General features: G+C 43.4%; 1 long non-coding RNA gene across 1 annotated transcript in view; it reads right to left on the reverse strand.

Moving 5' to 3' along the window:
• LOC135204755 (uncharacterized) overlaps positions 1–17863 on the reverse strand; it is an 86455-nt gene extending 68592 nt beyond the window's left edge. Inside the window, exon 1 of the long non-coding RNA XR_010312332.1 lies at positions 17718–17863. This is a non-coding gene — a long non-coding RNA (uncharacterized LOC135204755). The remainder of the gene's footprint in view (positions 1–17717) is intronic.
• Positions 17864–19908: the final 2045 nt, after the last annotated feature.

The raw sequence follows: 19908 nt of genomic DNA on the forward strand, positions 1-19908 counted from the left end.
GTATATATATAGCTGATTGACATTTGGAGGTGGGTCATATACAGCAACATCGTCATAATTTAAAAATTAACTAATTTTAAAATTACTATTAGGTTCCTTACCTGCTAAGGTAGCTGACTTCGTAGGTCCTGCCTCTTAGCCTGCTAAACCTTAGTAGCTCTCAACTAGGATGTGACCTGTCTGTTGAGAAAGCTAATAACAAGGGTCTGACAACTGGACATGACCAATTTGCTGACAGAGAACCCTAGCCTCATTTACCACGGGCATTCATATTAGGAAAGTTAGTCACCTGAACCACACACAATCACTATAAAAAAAAACCTACACCAAAAAACTGAGCAGGTAATAACCTTCTCAGACAACCATAAAACACTATAACCTAATTAAAATAATAGCCTACTATGAGATTCAGGGCATCTGTAACACGGTTTTTTCGCAATAACTTTTTATCTATGCATTTCATAAATATAACGCTTATTCAGAATACATATTATATCAACACATAAATTTTGACTGTATTCTGCACTACGTAGATTGAATAAATTTGGTACTTATAATGTAAAAGTGACCTTTTTTGAAGACAGGCCAACTTACTCAGAGAAAAGGTTTCGAACGCACTCGTTACGTAACTTATGACATCATTTCTTCCTGTTTCTCGATGGATGATTGGCTTATACATAACGAAGGCTAAACCTCTGGCAACAATGACATACAAATTTAAATACAAGCAAAGCAGTACGCCTTTATGAACTCTGGAACCTCCCCACTGATAATTGTCATAATGAACAAACCAACAAAATATGTTAATAAATACAAAAACACTTCGATTATTAGTCTAATTCCCAAAATAAGTTTCCAAAGAAATTACAGTCTACTTTATAGGTCACAATCAGATGACAAGATGTAGGGAATAGTTGGTAATTACCAAAAACATAGTAGACAAGCTTGATTTGATAACTGTTATATCCTATGTCAAGCAATTTTATTTATTGGCTATCTACCTATTTACTGAAAAAAAATAGCCGGTACCGTATATTGGCTTTAAACCTTCACCAATAATTATCGTCAGAATGGTGACTTCATGAGGCTCCACCCACTTTTGCCTCGTTATAATTCAGGATAACACTGAAGGCTACCATGGGCATTGTGGATTAGAAAATTTAAACTTCTGGCTATAAAAAACTAATTTCTCGAGTAGTTGTAAGAAGTGCTAAATGATCCTCAAGGATCCCAGCAGTTGGTCTAAACGTTTAATTCATGTATATTACTGCTATACAGTTGTGGCACTACTGCTACAGTAGTATTACTACGCTAGCACTGATACCCACATCTATGTATCGTTCCGCCATTCATAAAGTCTTTGGGTTTCAGAGCCGATGGCATTTCTATCTGGTGGATGGGCGGGGCAACATTTAGTCAAGAGGTGTTTGTTTACCTTAGCTTACGTAATGGAATGTTTTTTGACTCTTGGCTCGTAACCATTGGCCGTGGCGGTCGGCTAGTTCATTTGTTTTACTCTATAAAAATCAAAACCATCGGGTTTAGGTTGTTGATAATGCTGACAAAAGTTTGTGTGTGATTGTAAAATATACATATGTCAACTTTCAGCTACATCCGATGCTGTGACAAGGAGCAAAGTCCAAAAAACCGTGTTACAGAGACCCTGAATCTCATAGTAGCATGTTAGTAGGTTATGGGGTGGAAAATGATATTGTTAGTATACAATAAAGTTTTGTACATACTTACCCGGCAGCTATATACTTAGCTATAGTCTCCGACGTCCCGACAGAATTCAAAACTCGCGGCACACGCGACAGGTAGGTCAGGTGACCAGCCCACTCCACCTCCGCTGGGTGGTCGGGAATAGGAACCGTTCCCGTTTCTCTAACCAGAATTTTCTCTTCCACCTGTCTCCTGAGGGGAGGCTGGGCGGGCCCCCTTAATCGTATATATCTGCCGGGTAAGTATGTACAAAACTTTATTGTATACTAACAATATCATTTTTGTACATGCAACTTACCCCGGCAGATATATACTTAGCTGATTGACACCCTTGGTGGAGGCAAGAGACAGTTACGTACTGATTACTTTTTGATTATAAAACAGGGAAAACAACATATGTTGTAGGTATAATTAACAAAAAAACAACCTTGGTTTCCTACCTGATATGGAAGAAGACTTCATTGATACTGTCTATGAGTCTGCTTGCCATCAGAGGTTACAGAGAGGATGAGACCTGCGACTGATAACCCTTTCGGATCATACCAATGGGGGCTTACCCGCTTACATGGTAGAGCCTTTTCTTGGATCGTACCAATGGGGGCTGACCCACTTACATGGCAGAACCTTGACCTGTATCATACCAACGGGGGCTAACCCTCTTACATGATAGAGCTTTAGGTATTTAAGACAACACAAGGAGGCATAACGACCAATCCCAGATCACACTGACCACACTAACATGTTAGCACTACGATTTGAAAGGGGGTCAACTCCTGCACCCTCTTTCAATTGACCAAAAAATGCACCCAAACACCCATTAAAAACCCTAACTTAATAAACTAAAAAGGATTGGTTCAGCTCCCTGTCCCAGCAACGAATCCGCAGATACGTACGCTCCATAGAGTAAAGCACTTGTCGTACGTCACTTGAATGTCTCTCAAGTATGAGCTGCAAAGACCGAATTGCATCTCCAAAAGGTCGACTCCACTAGAGTCTGTATAGACAAGTTCTTGTGGAATGCCAAAGAGGTAGCGACTGCTCTTACCTCGTGAGCTTTAACTCTAAGGAGGTCCAGTTGTTCTTCTTTACACTGTAAATGGGCTTCCTTGATTACGTCTCTGATGAAGAAGCCTCGTGAGCATTTTTAGAGATCTGCCTTCTGGGATCTCTCACTGAGCACCATAAACTTTCCTTACTCCCTGTAGTTCGTTCTTCCTTTCTATGTAGAACTTAAGGCTTCTCACTGGGCACAGAGCCCTTTCTAGCTCTGTTCCTACAAGCGAAAGAAAGTCCTTTTACTTCGAATGTTCGAGGCCAGGTTTCGAAGGGTTTCTCATTCTTCGCCAAAAACATTGGTTTGAAGGAACAGAACGCCGAGTCGTTTCCTAAAGCCAACATTATGTTCTAAGGCTTGTAGCTCGCTTACTCTTTTCGCCGAAGCCAGCGCGACCAAGAATAAAGACTTCCTTGCCAGGTCTCTGAACGTAGCCTCACAGGGAGGTTCGAATTTTGAGGTCATTAAGTACTTTAGGACCACATCTAAGTTCCAATTAGGTGCTCTAATCCCTCTGTTCTTTGACGTCTCGAAGGATCTTATCAGGTCCATGCAAATCTTTGTCTTCCCCAATGTTAAGGCCTCTATGCCTGAAGACTGAAGATAGCATACTTTTATAGCCCTTAAATTGTAGAGACTACTAAATTACATTTCTCCTTCAAATAAAGGAGGAAATCGGCTATATCTGTCACAGAGGTACTGGAAGAGGATATCTTCTGAGCTCTACACCATCGCGAAAACACATCCCACTTCGAACTGGTAGACCTCGAATAGTAGATGGTCTTCTCGCTCTTGCGATAGCTTTCGCAAGTTAACTTCTCGAGAAAAGCCTCTCGTTCTGACAAGTCCTTCGATAGTCTGAAGGCAGTCAGAGCGAGAGCGGGTAGGTTTTTGTGATACCTGTCGAAGTGGGGTTGTCTGAGAAGATCGCTCCTGTTTGGGAGAGATCTCGGAAAGTCTACCATCCATCCCAGTACCTCTGTGTACTAGTTTTGTGAAGGCCAGAACGGGGCTATGAGGGTCAGTTTGGCTCCCTCTGCTGCTGCAAACTTCCTTACCACTTCCGATAATATTTTGAACGGAGGAAAAGCATACCCGTCTATCCGGCCCAATCGAGAGAGAAGGGAGTCCACCGCAATCGCCCTTGGGTCGGCGATCGGGGAGCAGTAACTTTCCAGCCTGTTGTTCCAATGGGTGGCAAAAAGATCTATATTTGATCTCCCCAGAGGTTCCATAGTCTGTTGCATACTTCCTGATGCAACGTCCATTCTGTAGGCAGTACTTGGTCTCTCCTGCTCAGAAGGTCGGCTCTTACATTTTTGTCCCCTTGGATGAATCTCGTCGGAGAGTGATTCTTCTCTCTTCTGCCCAAAGCAGTAGTTCCTTGCTTCCTGTAAAGGGAGAACGAGTGCGTCCCTCCTTGCTTCTTGATGTAAGCTAGGGCTGTTGTGTTGTCCGAATAATTGATCTGCAGGACTGAACCTGCGATCTGAGCCTCGAAGTGTATGAGGGACAGGTGAATCTCTGCTAATCTTTCATATTGATGTGCCAGGACACCTGTTCTCCCCTCCAGGTGCCTGACACTTCTCTCGTCCCTAGAGTGGCTCCCCACCCCGCATCTGAGGCGTCGGAGTACAAACACTAGCCGAGGGTTCGGAACGTGAAGGGATACTCCTTCGCTGATCCTGCACGGATTCATCTTCACCAACGCAGGTCCTCCTTTATCTCCTTCGTGACCTGGAAGGAATCGGACAGATTTTGAGATTCTGATCCCAAACGTTCTCTTAGATAGAACTGTAACGGCCTTAGGTGAAGCCTTCCTAGAGAAATGAACTGTTCCAACGAGGAAAGGGGGGTCCCCAGAAGACTCATCCATTCCCTCGCAGAAACATTGTTCTTTCTCTAGGAAGGTTTGCTACTTTTTCCAAGCAGCGTTCTGTCTTTCCTGTGATGGAAACACCTGAAAACCCCGAGAATCCATCCGAATCCCCAGATAAACAATGTTCTGCTGGGGAATCATCTGGGATTTCTCGAGGTTACCAACAGTCCCAAGGACTGTGTTAACTCCAGTGTCAGTTTTAAGTCCTCCAGACATCTGACTCGCGACTGTGCTCGTATCAGCCAGTCGTCTAGATACAAGGATATACCGAATCCCTTCGAGGTGAAGCCAGTGAGCCACATTTTTCATTAGTCCCGTGAATACTTGGGGGGCTGTTGATAGTCCGAAGCATAGGGCCCGAAATTGAAATACTCTTCCTGAGCCATAAATCTTGAGGTATTTCCTGGACGACGGGTGTATTGGTACGTGGAAAATAAGCATCCTGCAGGTCCAGGGATACCATCCAGTCCCCTGGATGCAGGGCTGCTAACACCGAGCTGTCGTTCCATTGTGAACTTCCTCTTTGCTACGAAACACGTTCAGGGCGCTCACGTCCAGAAACTGGCCTCCAACCTCCTGAGCTCTTCGGAACTAAGAACAGGCGATTGTTAAAAACCCCTGGGAAGAGAGATCTCTTACATTCCTCTATGGCTTCCTTGTTAAAGCATCTGCTCCACGAGATGTAGAAGGGCTTGTTTCTTGACAGATTCCTTGTAATTTGCTGTTAACTCCCTTGGAGTTGTCGTTAAGGGATTGGTTTTTTTTCCCTGAAGGGGATTAAATATCCTTCTTTAGGTGGATGGATAGGGACCAGGCATCGGCACCTTTCTGTGCCCCAAGTTTCGTAAAAATCTAGAAGCCTGGCACCCTCACTTTTACTCTGGAGGACCCACCGTCTCATGGGTTTTGACGAACGGCCTTCGAGAAGACCTTCCTCTCTTCTCCGGTCGTCTACTTCTAAGAGAAGCTCTTGGTGCAGACCTTCCTCGAAAGGGCTGCTGGAAGGGAACTTTCTCCTTTTTCGCCAGCGGCACAGCAGGCTTTAGCCTCTTCGCTGACTGGGCCAGCAGGTCCTGTGTGGCCTTTTCTGAAAGCGTCTTAGAAATGTCCCTCACTATGTCCTGAACGGAAACAGGTGACTAGAGAGGGGCGCGTATAAAAGGGAGGATCTCTGCAGCGAGAGAAACAGATTTCGTTAAGAAGGAGCTAAACCCTGCCCTCTTCTTCAAAATACAGGATCCAAAAAGGGATGCCACTTCATTTGAGCCATCCTAACCGCCTTGTCTAGGCAGGTTAAAACACTGCCCAACTCTTCCATGGAAACGAAGTCTGGTTACTTGCGACTTCTTGGCTAAAGCTCCAAAGCCCAGTCCATGAAGTTGTAAGACTTCGAGAGTCTTGAAGAGGCCCTTGAATGTGATGATCCACCTCGCCACATTCCCCAAGAGGCTTTTGCGAGGTTGTAGAGAGCGTCTTCTAGACGCATCTACAAGAGCGGAAAATCCGCATCAGAGGACGAAGGGAGACCCAGGCCCATTGGCTCCTGGTATCATACCACATCCCTGGTTTCCCTGTCAGCTTAGAGGGAGGACAAGAAATACTGTCTTACCCGCTTCCTTCTTAGCCCTGAGCAGTTCTCGAGACTCTTCAGAGACTTTCTCATAGAAAGAGTAGGGGTCATCTTAACGAATGAGGAGGCCTTCGACATTTTCGTACTGGATAATAACGATCCTGGCGAAGGGGGATCCGACTGGCGTAGTGAGTCTCCAAAACACCTGCAGCAACAGAGAAGCAAGTCTCTTATAGTCTGAAAACTCCTGCATCTTTGGGCTATCTCTTCATCGACACTTCTTCCAACGTGATGCAGGAGAAGAGGGCTTTTCCTCAACAGGAGACCGATCCTTTGAAGGAAGTCTTTTCCTTTCGTCCTTACTCCTATCATCCTTCCTGTACGAGTCCTGGAGTTTCCCTATACTCGGGCTTCTGCCTCTGCTCCTTGCGTCTGCTAGGAGAGGCGCTTGCGTCCTGAAATCAGGCGCCTGTGAGGCGAAGAGCGCCTGCTAGGCGGAAAGTAGAACATCCTGTTCCTGGCGCCAAGAAGGAGACGCGTTTGCGTCCTGGTGAGAGCGCCTAGGCCAAGAAGGCGAGGCGCTTGCGTCCTGGTGAGGCTGCCTGTCCAAGAAGGAGAGGCATTTGCGTCCTGATGAGGAACGCCTAGCGAAATGCACCTGCTGAGGAGAAAGGAGAACCCTTTGTTCCCGTCGTCCATGAGGGGAGACGTTTGCGTCCTGTTGACTGCGTCTAGCAGGCGAATAACTCCTTTTTCCCTTTCGTCTTTCCGGAGAGGAGCTAGAATCTCTCCTACTCCTCCTAGGAGGTGAAGAAACTTGTCCCAAATCTTCGGGGCCTATTCGGCGAAACTCTTGCGACCTTCGGAAAAAGTCTCGAGGACGAACGAGCGCTCCTTCCTTCTTGCGGAGCTCTAAATAGAGAGGGACTCTCTTCTCTCCCGGAGCTCTTAGTCGAACGAATTCTCTCACGAGAAATTCGCGAATCAGGCTCCTGATGCTTGCCATGGGAGGCAAACTCTTCTCTAGCAAAACTCCTGGGAGAACTCTTGCTCGTAGGGCGTTTCCGATTTTTTGTCATATACGACTGAAGAAGGTCTCGCTGGGGACGAAAACCTTTCAGGCGAGGAGCGTCTGCTACGCCCAGGACGCTTACTCTCTGAAGCTCTCCTAACGGAACTCTTGATGGGAAGAGAAATGTCTTTCTTCCTAGAAGAGCCTTCAGAAAGAAAACTCCCACTAAGGCAGACAAAACTGCTGTTGGAGTCCTACCAAGACTTCCTTTGTCTTGTGTGTAATCTTCCGGAGGGGGGGGGGAACGAGTCATGGAGTTCTCATGGCTCTCTTCTTACGAGCAGGCGAATACTCGGAAAAGGCTCCGGACTGGAACGTAACGCTTCGCTAGTTGGCGTCTTCCAGGATCTCTTAAGAGGCGACGACTTAGCGGAAGAAACTCCCACCCATCCTCTTCTGGGAGACGAAGAGTCTGAGTCCGAAAAGCACTTCCTCAGGACGCTTTTGCAGTAGCTATCCTTGGCAGCCTGGGAAGCGGCTACAGGATCTGCCGAAGGGACGCTGACCGTTGGGAATACTCTACATCCCCCTTGCGGCTTTCGACATTCCTCCTCCCTTGGTTCATGGGAGTCTGAAAGAGGTCTAGGCCTAGGAGCAATGCGGAGTCGTCAGAACGCCCCTCCACTTCACTGGGGGACACTGCACAAATCACTGCACACATCACTGCGCTTCGTTACCTGTCTCCTTCATCGCTTGCAGTTGCGTTTTCAAGCTGATTATTGAGGTTCTCATTGCAGCCATTTTCCGTAGACGCATCTACAGGTTCGCTACTGGGGGAAGGGGCTGAAGCCCCCCCCAAACTATGAGCAGGAGAAATACTATGAAAGTTAGGAGCTACTTCCTGTTCATTAGAGCAGGATCTACTTGAGCTCTGATGAAGCCCCTCCAACCCCTATCTTTCCTCAAGTTTCCTTACATAAGAAGCCAAGGTCTTCCATTTTTCCACTTCCGTTAAGCTCTCACATCCAGACAGGTTGTTAGTCGCAGAACAATCATTCCCCCTACATTTTTACAAACGTGGGAGGATCCCCAACCGATGCTTCGTAGCCTCACCTTACATACCTCTTTCGCAACACCCTAAATTACAGGTGCCACGTCAGACATTTTAAAGAGAAATCCCAATTCCTCCCCAAACTCCAAAAAACAGTCCACGATAAGCGTTTTTGATGGGCCAAAAAAAAAAAAAAAAACCAAAGATCAAAGTACATCACCAAAAGACAGATAGATAATCCTCGGCCAACGAGAAAAGAATTTCCAATGCAGGAGGTACCAACAACGATGTTGTTGCTACCGGCGACAGAAAAATGGTTAGAAAACGGGAACGGTTCCTATTCCGCCACCCAGCGGTGGGAGTGGGCTGGTCACCTGACCTACCTGTCGCGTGTGCCGCGAGTTTTTGAATTCTGTGGGTCGTCGGAGACTATAGCTAAGTATATATCTGCCGGGGAAGTTGCATGTACAAAACTCCTTTGCCCAATACTGTACCTGAGGATACGTACGGGCCTAACGTTTGACAATTATCAAAAGTTGTCTTCACGTCTCTGAGGTAATGCGAAGCAAAGACCGAATTTGTCCTCCAAAAACGTAGAATCTATAATGTCCTTGAGGGCTAAATTTTTTCTGAATGCCAAGGACGTAGCTACCGCTCTCACTTCGTGAGCTTTAACCTTAAGCAAACTGAAGCATTCTTCCTGGCAAAGCAAATGTGCTTCCTTAATGACTTCTCTTACGAAAAAAGCCATAGCATTTTTAGGGACATGGGTCTAGTAGGATCTTTCACAGAACACCAGAGAGAACCTGAAGCCCCTCTAATGCTTTTTGTGTTTGTCTACGTAGTAACGTAAGGCTCTTACTGGGCAAAGAACCCTTTCCTGTTCTTGACCTACTAGATCAGCCAGTCCTGAAATCTCAAATGACCTTGGCCACGGATGTGAAGGATTCTCATCTTGGCTAAGAATTCCTCTTGGAACGAAACAAAACTGCTTTGTTTGTACTTCCCATCCTACTTGTTTGTTAATAGCTTGTTAGCTCACTAATCCTTTTGTTTTAGCTGTAGCTAAGGCTAACAAGAAAATAGTCTTCTTCATTAGCTCTCGTAAAGAAGCACTGTCCATAGGTTCAAACCTATCCGTTTCTAAGAATTTGAGTACGACATCAAGATTCCAAGAAGGAGCTCTGCAATGTCGATCCTTCTTCGTATTAAAAGATCTGAGAAGATCTCTAAGATCTGTGTCATTGGACAGATCTAATCCTCTGTGCCTAAACACTGCAGACAACATACATTTTTAACCCTTAATGGTTTGATTTGCCAAACCCACTTCCTTCTTCAGATACAGAGGGAAATCTGCAATTTTGGGTCACAGAGGTACTGGATGAAGAAATCTTCCGATCCTTACACCATTTACGGAAGTTCTCCCACTTCGACTGGTACACTTTGATAGTTGACGGTCTTCGTGCTCTCGCAACTGCCTTCGCTGCTTCTCTAGAAAACCCCCTCGCTCTGACAAGTCTTTCGATAGTCTGAACGCAGTCAGACCCAGAGCGAGGGTGTTCTTGTGGAACCTGTCGAAGTGGGGTTGTTTGAGAAGATCTACTCTCGTGGGTAGACTTCTCGGAGAATACCACTGTCCATTCCAGTACCTCTGTGAACCACGTTTGGGCCGGCCAGTATGGGAGCTATTAGAGTCAGCCTTGTTCCTTGACTTTCTCTGAATTTCTTCATTACCCTTCCTAAAATCTTGAACGGGGGCTGAAAAATGATACGTGTCTAGCCCCGTCCAATCTAGTAGGAAGCAATCTACTGCGACTGCAAGAGGGTCCGGGACTGGAGAACAGTAATTCGGTAACCTCTTCGTCGCTGCGGTAGCGAAAAGATCCACCACTGGCCTGCCCCAAAGCTTCCACAGCCTCTGGCATACTTGTTGATGCAAGATCCACTCCGTCGAAAGCACTTGTCCCTCCCTGCTCAACAGGTCCGCTCTGACGTTCTTCTCCCCTTGAATGAACCTGGTGAGCAGGGTGACGTTCTCTCTCTCTGACCACAGAAGAATCTCCTTCGCCAAGTTGCAAAGAGTAAACGAGTGGGTCCCTCCTTGTTTGCGTATGTATGCCAGAGCTGTGGTATTGTCCGCGTTGATCTGCACCACTTTCTTTGCCGCTGACCACGGTCTGAACGCTTTCAGAGCAAGAAGAAAATCGCCATCAGTTCCTTCCTGTTTATGTGCCAAGCTTTTCTCTTCGGCGTTCCAAAGGCCTGACTCCTCTCGAGGGCCCAGCGTCGCTCCCCAGCCTGCGTCTGACGCGTCGGAAAATAATATCAGGTCTGGGTTCCTCTGCTGGAGTGACGTACCCTCTGCTAACCTTCCCAGGGCTAGCCACCACTTTAATTCCTCCTTTATCTTTAAAGGAATTGGAAACAGGAAGGAATCTGGTTGCGATCTTCTTGGCCAGACTTCATTCAGAAAGAACTGTAAGGGCCTCATGTGAAGTCTCCCTTGGGAAATGAACCGCTTCTAACGAAGAGAGTGTCCCCAGCAGGCTCATCCACTCTCTCGCCGAGCATTGGTCTTTCGATAGGAATTCTTATGCACTTTCCGAAGGCACATGGTCTGCCTTTCGGGGGACGGAAAAAAAGCCCGAAAAGTCACTGAGGATATCAGAATCCCCAAATAAACTAGCTCCTGTGTGGGGATCAGATGTGACTTTTTCAGGTTCACCATCAGACCCAGCTGCTTTGTTAAATCCAATGTGAGGTCCGTGTCCTCCAGACATTGCTGCTTTGATTGTGCTCTTATGAGCCAATCGTCCAAGTAGAGAGAGACTCTGACTCCTAACAGATGAAGCCACTTTGCCACGTTCGCCATCATCCTTGTAAAGATTTGAGGGGCCGTGCAAAGCCCAAAGCAAAGGGCTCTGAATTGATATATCTTGTCCTGGATCACGAATCTCAAATATTTCCTGGACCTTGGATGAATCGGAATATGGAAATACGCATCCTGAAGGTCCAGCGTCACCATCCAGTCCCCTGGACGTACCGCTGCCAGTACTGAATCGTTCGTCTCCATCGTAAACTTGGTCTTTTCTACGAACAAGTTTAGCTGACTTACGTCCAGTACTGGCCTCCAACCTCCTGACGACTTCGGGTACCAGAAAAAGACGGTTGTAAAAACCTGGGGATTCGTGATCCAGAACAGGTTCTATGGCTCCCTTCTCTAACATACTGACAACTTGATGCCAAAGAGCCTCTCTCTTCTCTAATTCGATGTAATGAGCCCCTAGGGCTCTCGGAGCTGTAGCGAGAGGTGGTTTTCTTTAGGAAGGGGATCTTGTAGCCTTCCTTCGCTACACTTACAGACCAAGGATCCGCTCCTCTGCTTTGCCAGACTTCCCAGAAGTCTATAAGTCTGGCCCAAACACACGTCTGGAGGACTTCTAACTCATTGTTTGGTTGAGGTTTTCGAACCTCTTTTGGCCGGAACTCTTTTCCCTCTAAAGGCTGGTCGGGAAAAAGTCCTACCCCAAAAGGGCTGCTGTGCTGTCCTTGTTTCCTTCGGTGTCTTCTTCACTACCTTTGAGGGCAAATACTTCCTTACTGAAGACGTCAGCAGGTCCTGTGTAGCCTTCTGAGTAAGGGAAAGCGCGATATCCTTAATGATGTCCGGTGGAAAAAGCTGTCCTGAAAGTGGGGAAAACATCAACTCCGACTTTTGCGCATTTGAGACTCCTTTCGCAGCGAACGAGCACAATAGATACCTTTTCTTAAAACACCTGCTGTATACAGTGAAGCAAGTTCTTTAGCTCCATCCCTCAAGGCTTTATCCATACAGGACATGATTCTTCTAGGTAAATCCGAGTCTGAAGAATCTCCCATCTCTGAAGTCCGAGCCAATGCACCCAACGACCAATCGAGAAATTAAAAACTTCAAAAGTCCGATAAATACCCTTAGCAAATGATCGAACTCTGAAGAAGTCCACCACACTTTGGCTGCGTGTAAGGCATGCCTACGGGAGCTGTGCACTATATTAGAAAAGTCTCCCTGGGAGGAGGCAGGAACTCCCAGGCCAAGACTTTCCCCCGTAGCGTACCAAACACCAGACTTCGAAGCCAACTTGGCCGGAGGAAAGCAAAAGAGGCTTTCTTCGCTGGAAATCGACAAGGTCATTTTCAAAAGGAAGATTTCTTGGGTGCTTTCGTCTTCGAGAATTGAGATAGAGGAGATAGCGGGGCAGAAGGATGAAAATCTCCTTCAAACAATGAAGGAGGCACTCGGTTAGCTTCTTGTAGTCCGAGGAAGGAGCTTCCACATTCTTGTCCTCTTCCGAAACTCAACAAAGTCTTCCTCCTAAGAGGAAATATCCTGAAATCCAAGATCCTGATGACAATCCATAGCGGGATCCTTATCCACAGTTTGCCTGGAGAGTGAATGTGGAACTGCCTCCTTGCAAAACCCTTCTCTTCCTTGTCGGGAAGATGGTTCCACATGCTGCCGCCTGCGTCCTGCGTCCTCTGTAACGTTTGCGTCCACCATGCGTCCATCACTTGCGTCCTGCGTCCTGCGGTGTCGGAGAATCATCCTTCCTATAGGACACACTGCGTCCTGGGTTACGAGAAGATCTGCCAGAGAACGAGGCGGCAACTGTACGTCCTGCATCCTCTTGGAGGACTTAACTAGGAGAGACGAGTCCTTACGTCTAGCCGAAGGTTGTTCGGGCTTTTCCCAGGATTTAACAAGCACTGCCAATCTCTCCTGCATGTCCCGCAGAACTTCCTTAGTCTCCGCTTCCTGACGAGACTCCTGAGGCGGAGGAGATCGAGGACGCACTGGGCTAAAACGGTCGAGGCGCGAGCGATCCTGAACGTCTAACGCAGGGGCGGAGTTTCTCTAATAGGGGAAAACACCGCTCATCACACGGCTAGTTCACATCTAAAGGACGAGAAATCCTCTTCCTCTTGATAGGGATTGCTTCCTCATCATCCGATGAAAAAAATCTCAGGGCTACTCCAACCCTCTTGCTCAAAAACCCTTTCATCCTCTGACGAGGTCGGCATGTAAGATCTCTTGAGAGGACGCGATACTTCCACAAAACGCCTACTCCTTCCTGAAGCCGAACTATCCGAAGAATAAATGCACTTCCCAGTATCGCCTTTCCTATGGCGTACTGCTGCAGCCTGGGACGCAACAAACAGGACTGCCTGAATGGGGACGACTGATCGAGAGTAAACCCCTCTCGCCTCCCTTCGACTGTCGACATGCCTTCTCCCTTGGGTCTAGGAGCTTGACAGAGGTCTAGGTCTAGGAGCACGAGAGGGACGATCAGGCGCCCCCTCCACAACACTGTCATTAAACACTTCCACTTTGTCCGTTAACCGTTTAATCTGATCTCCCATGGACGCAAGGGCAGCGAACACTTTCACAATTTGCGGATCAGTAGTATCCTCAGATACAGCAACGGGCGCAGGAGAAACCTGAGGGGAAGGTGCTACATCTACATGTGAATGAGCTGGAGAAGACACAGGCAAAGATTCATTCACAGGTTTACTCGAAGAACCAGATCTCTCACTTCTAGAAACTGATCTTCTCACCCGATCTTTTTCTAGTCTCTCTACATACTTAACAAGAGCCTTCCACTCCTTCTCATTCAGACACTCACATTCATTGCACCTATTGTCCCACGTACATACAAACTCTCGACACTTCTTACATACAGTATGGGGATCTACCGATGATTTCGGCAGTCTCACTTTACACCCTTCTTTCACACAAACTCTAAACATACTCCCTGAATCAGACATACTAATGCAAGATCAATTGCGATTGCCAAGCTAACTTCGTGAATACGATACCAATATCCAAAAAGTCAGTCAACGAGCAGGAAATTCTGACAGAGAACCAACAACGATGTTGCTGGTTCGGCTGGCAGAGAAAATCTGAGGAAAACGGGAATGGTTCCGAGCACCGCGCCACCCGGGGAACGGGGTGGTGATCACCTGAACTACCAGGTAACTAGTGGTTGCCGCGAGTTTTGAAATTCTGCCAGTGCGACAAGAGGATAAGCTATATATATACCTGCCAGGTAAGATCATGCATAAAACATAAAGTTCGTATCACAAGAAAATAAAATGAAAATAGCGAACTCAATCAATTTTTTTACACCATAAACATGCCACCAGCAATCTATTGCAAAGAAAATAATTTAGTTCACAACGGGATGTATTCAAGTTATATTTCAACTTGAAAACACATCGTATAACAAAAAAAGACCTTGTCCCATATAACTAAAGTATCTAGATCAGGCATTCCCCAGGTTACGACAGGTTCGTCTTACGATGTTCCCATGTTAAGGCGCTTTTCAATCATATTCATCAGAAATTATTTCCAGGGTTACGACACTTGTTCTAGAGTTACGGCGCCTACAACGCTGATCTGACAGAAGAAATGTGACACCAAAAAAATGCAAAATAAACAATATTTGAAGGTTTTTTGAATTTTTTTTTTGGATGGGAAATGCAATAAGAATGCAGTTTACATAGTTTTGAATGCACCCAAAGCATTAAAAGTAAGGTTTTTGTTTTGTAGGATTTTTGACGATGTTCATGCTTACGACGATTTTCGGCTTACAAACGCTTCTCAAGAACAGGAACCCCTGTTGTAACCCGGGGACTCCCTGTATTCATTTATGCTAACTAGAAGCAAGAAAATTCACTCAGAATTGAGTTAAGTACAGCGAAATAAACTCGGATCTGCCATCAGCAGATTGCCAAACCAAAACAATGACCACTATGTTAGTATTCTATAATGCAATAATAAGAGAATACATATATTACTGGAATATATGACTTTTTAAAACATTCATGGAAAAGATGCATATTTGTTATGTTTGTATTTTATAATTATATGTAGCCATCAGCAGCCTTACAACTTCAATTATGACAATGTCAAACTGAATCTGTTTGTGGTTATAATTTGTTTGTATAATAAAATTATCATATGATCAGATTCTCTTTTTGTGTTCAATTTCTTTTTTGAACTGAATTACCATATGTCAGAATTGCAATGCAATTGAACATCCAAAATTAGCTCATATTAATAATTACTATATCGTACTTGCAGTATATGTATACTGTAGGCTAGGTTACTGTATATGTATACAATATACAGTAACCTAGTATATGCTAGGCAAACTCTTGTTAGTGTTACTCAATCTCTCTTTGTGCTGAATTATCATAAGTCAAGCTGCATTGAATGTAGAGAATTAGCTGATTTAAATACGTAATTACTATAACACATATGTATTGAGTATAGAGTGTAGTGTAGGCTAGGCTACCATATAGGGTAAACAACCGTGTGGCCGGCCCAACTCACCGACTACCACGGCTAGGCCACCCTCCGAAAAAGTACTTTTAACACGTCCTGACACCGGAGGAGATGGTCATCAGTCACGAGTTGTTGGTGGTGATGAGAAGGAGCTCAAAAACCTCCTGCTTTCTTTTTGAAGTAAGTATTTTCTCCAAAAGTTAGAAATTAAGGCCATATCTTAAGATTTAAACAGAGGGTGGGAATGAAAGGGTGTCCAACACAGTGCCCACAACCCCATAATGCTTTCAAAGTTTTTACTTACGATTTAAAAAATTTAGAAGATTGATGCCATTTCAATGTTTGCGGAGTCGCTTGTGTCAACAAACTTCCCATTTGCTGTGCTAAATCCGCACACCACTTGTACCCATAGATGCTGGGGCACTTTCATCACAACAATCATACACCCAACCTCTTACCAGCACTTATTTGTACTTATTCAAGGGGACTACGGCATTCTTTGCGGAGTTTTGTGCTCTTCAATTGTTTATCAGTGTTGTCAATTGGTATGTGTTTACCCTTCAAACTGGGTATAAGACTTACACAAAACTGGGGAAATAAGTGAGATTAGTGTATCTATTTGTAGTATATATACATATTACAGCAATTTTATCATTACTGCATTACTATGACAACTAGAATTCATGGAAACAGTTTGTAAATGCATCGGCGTATGTGTGACGCTCCACTAGATTGGCAATAATGAGTCATTTTTCCTCGTGTCATCTGCTCATAAGTATACATCCGAAATATTTGTAATTTTTCGGGGTTAATTTGTTTGCAAAAAAGGGATAATAGACAATGAATTAAATAATCATTTTGAAATAAAGTTAAACTAAATAATGAGTAAAGTAAACCATTGAAGGAATAAAGCTTTGCGCCTCATATTCAGTGTTGTTGTCTGCTGCTCATAACTGTGTTTGCAGAGTGAGTACTAAGGAACCAGGAACAGCAACGTGGTTCAAGTGCAATGTGGAGTGAATTAAAATCAAAATGTGTATGATTACAATCAAATAAGCACTGTGGAGTTTCAGTTGTGATGGCAGTAAGGATAAAACCACCGATTACAAGGTAAAAATTAATTAAGTTCAAACCATGACCCCAGGAATAAAAAGTTTTATACTTTCACTAATATAGGCAACAAAATGTTGTTTTATTGTGCTGATTACAACTGCAATCTTGAGTAAGATCAATAAACATTACATATATATGCTAACATTGTTCAAATGAGTGCTGGGAAGGCTGGGAAAGATGGCCAGCCACACAATTGCTGCCATATTGGATTTCAAAACTGCCTTGAAAACATATTTTACGAAGAGCGTCACATTCTTATTTTAGTTCCTAGGGGGCTTTCACATATCACATTATGTTGACGAAACTTCAGTCTTTTGAATGGTATGCTTAAAGATGTAATTGTATTCTTGTTTCACAAATTAAATATCAAGTGAATAAGGGCTGGCCAATGTGATGACGATGGATCATCTGTGATTGTTTACCCTATGAAAGGATGGTACTGATTACCCCAGTGTAGGTTAGGCTATATTTGAGATATGATTTCTCCAACAAATGATAAGTTTTTTGGGAACCTAACCCCATCGTAAGTAGGAGGAATAACGTAAAAAAGAAAAAGAAAAAAAAAAAAACCACTGGTGAAAGACACAATGTGCACCATAGGCTAAATCATCCTCTACTCGTCTTATGATCAATTGAAAAAATAACCTAGGACATGGGGCTATAGCCTAGCCTAGGCTATAGGGTTATAGATTAAATTGCCGTACCAAACTTTCTGTCAAATCAATAGGAAATCATACAATAACATTGAACCACTCTTAGGATAAAGTAGGCCAGGATACAGGATACAGGCATCCTGTAGCCTACAGCAATGAGATCCTATAGAATCTTATAACTTGAACTTGACATTAACCTATGAATAAATCATTGAGATATCATAGAATATAACTCACTTAATTTTAGACAGTCTCAGGTTAAGACCCCATAGAAGGTTACGTCTATTGAGTAACCTAGGAGTACCATAACTACCTAATATATAAACATCTATAACTCACATTATTACAGTAATTATCAGTTAGCTTGGAAATTTATCAATTATTGCGATTAATTATGAATTGTCTCGATTATGAAGACGGCAATTAGGTATTATAGAAGATGAAAAGACGTTTGAATAAAAGCTTCGCTACTGAGGGTGTCTCAAATGGCGTCTCTTTGTTGACATTGTGAGCGTCTTCTATTTGACAGAGTTTATGTTTGTGGTTTCTGGTTTAGAAGTGGTTCCTGTTTTTTTCATTCATTCTAATAAGTCAAACTGGTGGATAATTGTAAGTATTCAATGGGAATATAATTAAAAAAATCCATGTAATTTACTAACAAAACTGGGTAATTTATTTACATTCTTAAGGCAAATAATGTATTCAGGTAATGACGGTTTGTTTATGTTTTGAGCGTCGTCTCCTAAGGTCTTCTCGTTCTTGGTTCTCGTTTGAATTTGATGTTTTGATTCAAACCTAACTGATGAAAAGGAGAACGTTTGATATAATCATTGAAGAAATCATAAAAAAACGATAATTTATTTCATTAATAGATAACTAGTATAAATGATGATAAGTATTAGTAGTATAAGGTGGAATTTGTTTTTGAAACAACACCCCTGCTTTTTTTCTCTCTCTCTCCTTTGTTTATGTTGGTTTAAGTTTTTTCCCCTATGCAATACCATAATTCTTTTCTATTTTCAACCTCCCATCAGCAGATCTGCAAATTAAAGCAAATACAAGCAATTACCCCTCAAGGCCTCTATGAGCATTTTGCTATTAACAAAGTCAAATGCTTTTTGGAAGTCTATTTGTATATGCAATATTCAAAAATCCAGTTTTTAAACTGCAATATTTTAAGATATATAAGTTATCAAAATCCTCTTCTTTGTAAATCCCAATTGCAGTTCATTTGTTTTCCTTATATTTCTAAATTGGTTTTCTATTGAGGTTTTTAGGATCCCCATGAAAATTTTAAATGATACATTTAAAATTTGATTGTGGAGTGCTGTTTCTTCGGTGTAAGTATTGTTTTTTACATAAGCCAGCTGCTCTGTGTTTTCCTGCCTTTCAGTATGCTGTTTAAACATTCTGCCAATTCTCTTTGAATGTTGGTGCTTTGTAAGAATAGTTTGAACTTCTGGCCACAGTGCTTTATTTGACCTCATTTATACTCGAGTTGATTTTTTTACATCCTCGATTGACTTCTTCCATAGGATTATTTTCTGTCTTTGTTAGGTCATATGTTCTCTTAATGGTACATGGTATATCATATGCTGTCCTATAATCTTGTCATCATTTCTTCTATGTCATGTTTATACTGTTCTTTTCTTGCTCTCATTCCATATTTCTCCTATTTTGTTTTCTTTTTTTTGGTATATTGTTTTCCATATTCAGAAAATTTAATTCTAACTCTTTTCCCTAGGGTTTCTTCCGTAAATCTCTTGCTTCTTATTTTTGTGATATATCCTGATCCTTTTTTTTCTGAGGTGGTATTTCCACTCGCAGGTCTACTTTCCACTCTGCATGTCTACATATTCCCAGGATTTCCTTTGTTTTTGTCATTCATTATCTCATTTCCAACATTCTTTTCATATTCTTAATATGTTTTCTTTATCATGATCTGCAGCTACCTACTTTTTTATTTTGTCTATAACATGATTCTTCATAATATCTTTTTTCTTCTGTGCTTGTGGCTTTTATTTTTAATTTGTTATATATCCTTATTTGGCTTACTTTTTCCTTTTTTCTTTATTGCTTTGGTGACCTTTCTGGCTCTATTTCATCTTGCTTTCCTTTTAGTATTAATCTTCTCTTCATAGTCTTCTCGAGGATGTTCGCTTTTGCTTCACCAATTGATCCCAAGATCTCCCTGTCTGTCTTGAATGTTCTTTATTATTTTCTGTATATTCGAGGTAATGTCCTGGTGGACTCTTCCGTATTTCAGGAATTTTATTTCTTTTGCTTCATTTATAGATTGGCCATTCTTGCCCTTCTTTCAGTAACAATTGAATTGGACTCTATGAGGTGGTGGTCTGATAGGTCATATTCACCCTTCCCTTCACGCACTTCCATGCATTCCAAGTTTTTATGCATTTTAGATTGACTGATCCAGGATCATAGATCACAGGTTAGCTCACCAAGTCGCAAGTAGTCAGTGCCTTGTTCCCCCAGGGTCTAACGTGGGAAAAGAACCATCATGACTGCTACC

Source organism: Macrobrachium nipponense, chromosome 47, assembly GCF_015104395.2.
Source record: "Macrobrachium nipponense isolate FS-2020 chromosome 47, ASM1510439v2, whole genome shotgun sequence".
Taxonomy (NCBI): Eukaryota; Metazoa; Arthropoda; class Malacostraca; order Decapoda; family Palaemonidae; genus Macrobrachium; species Macrobrachium nipponense.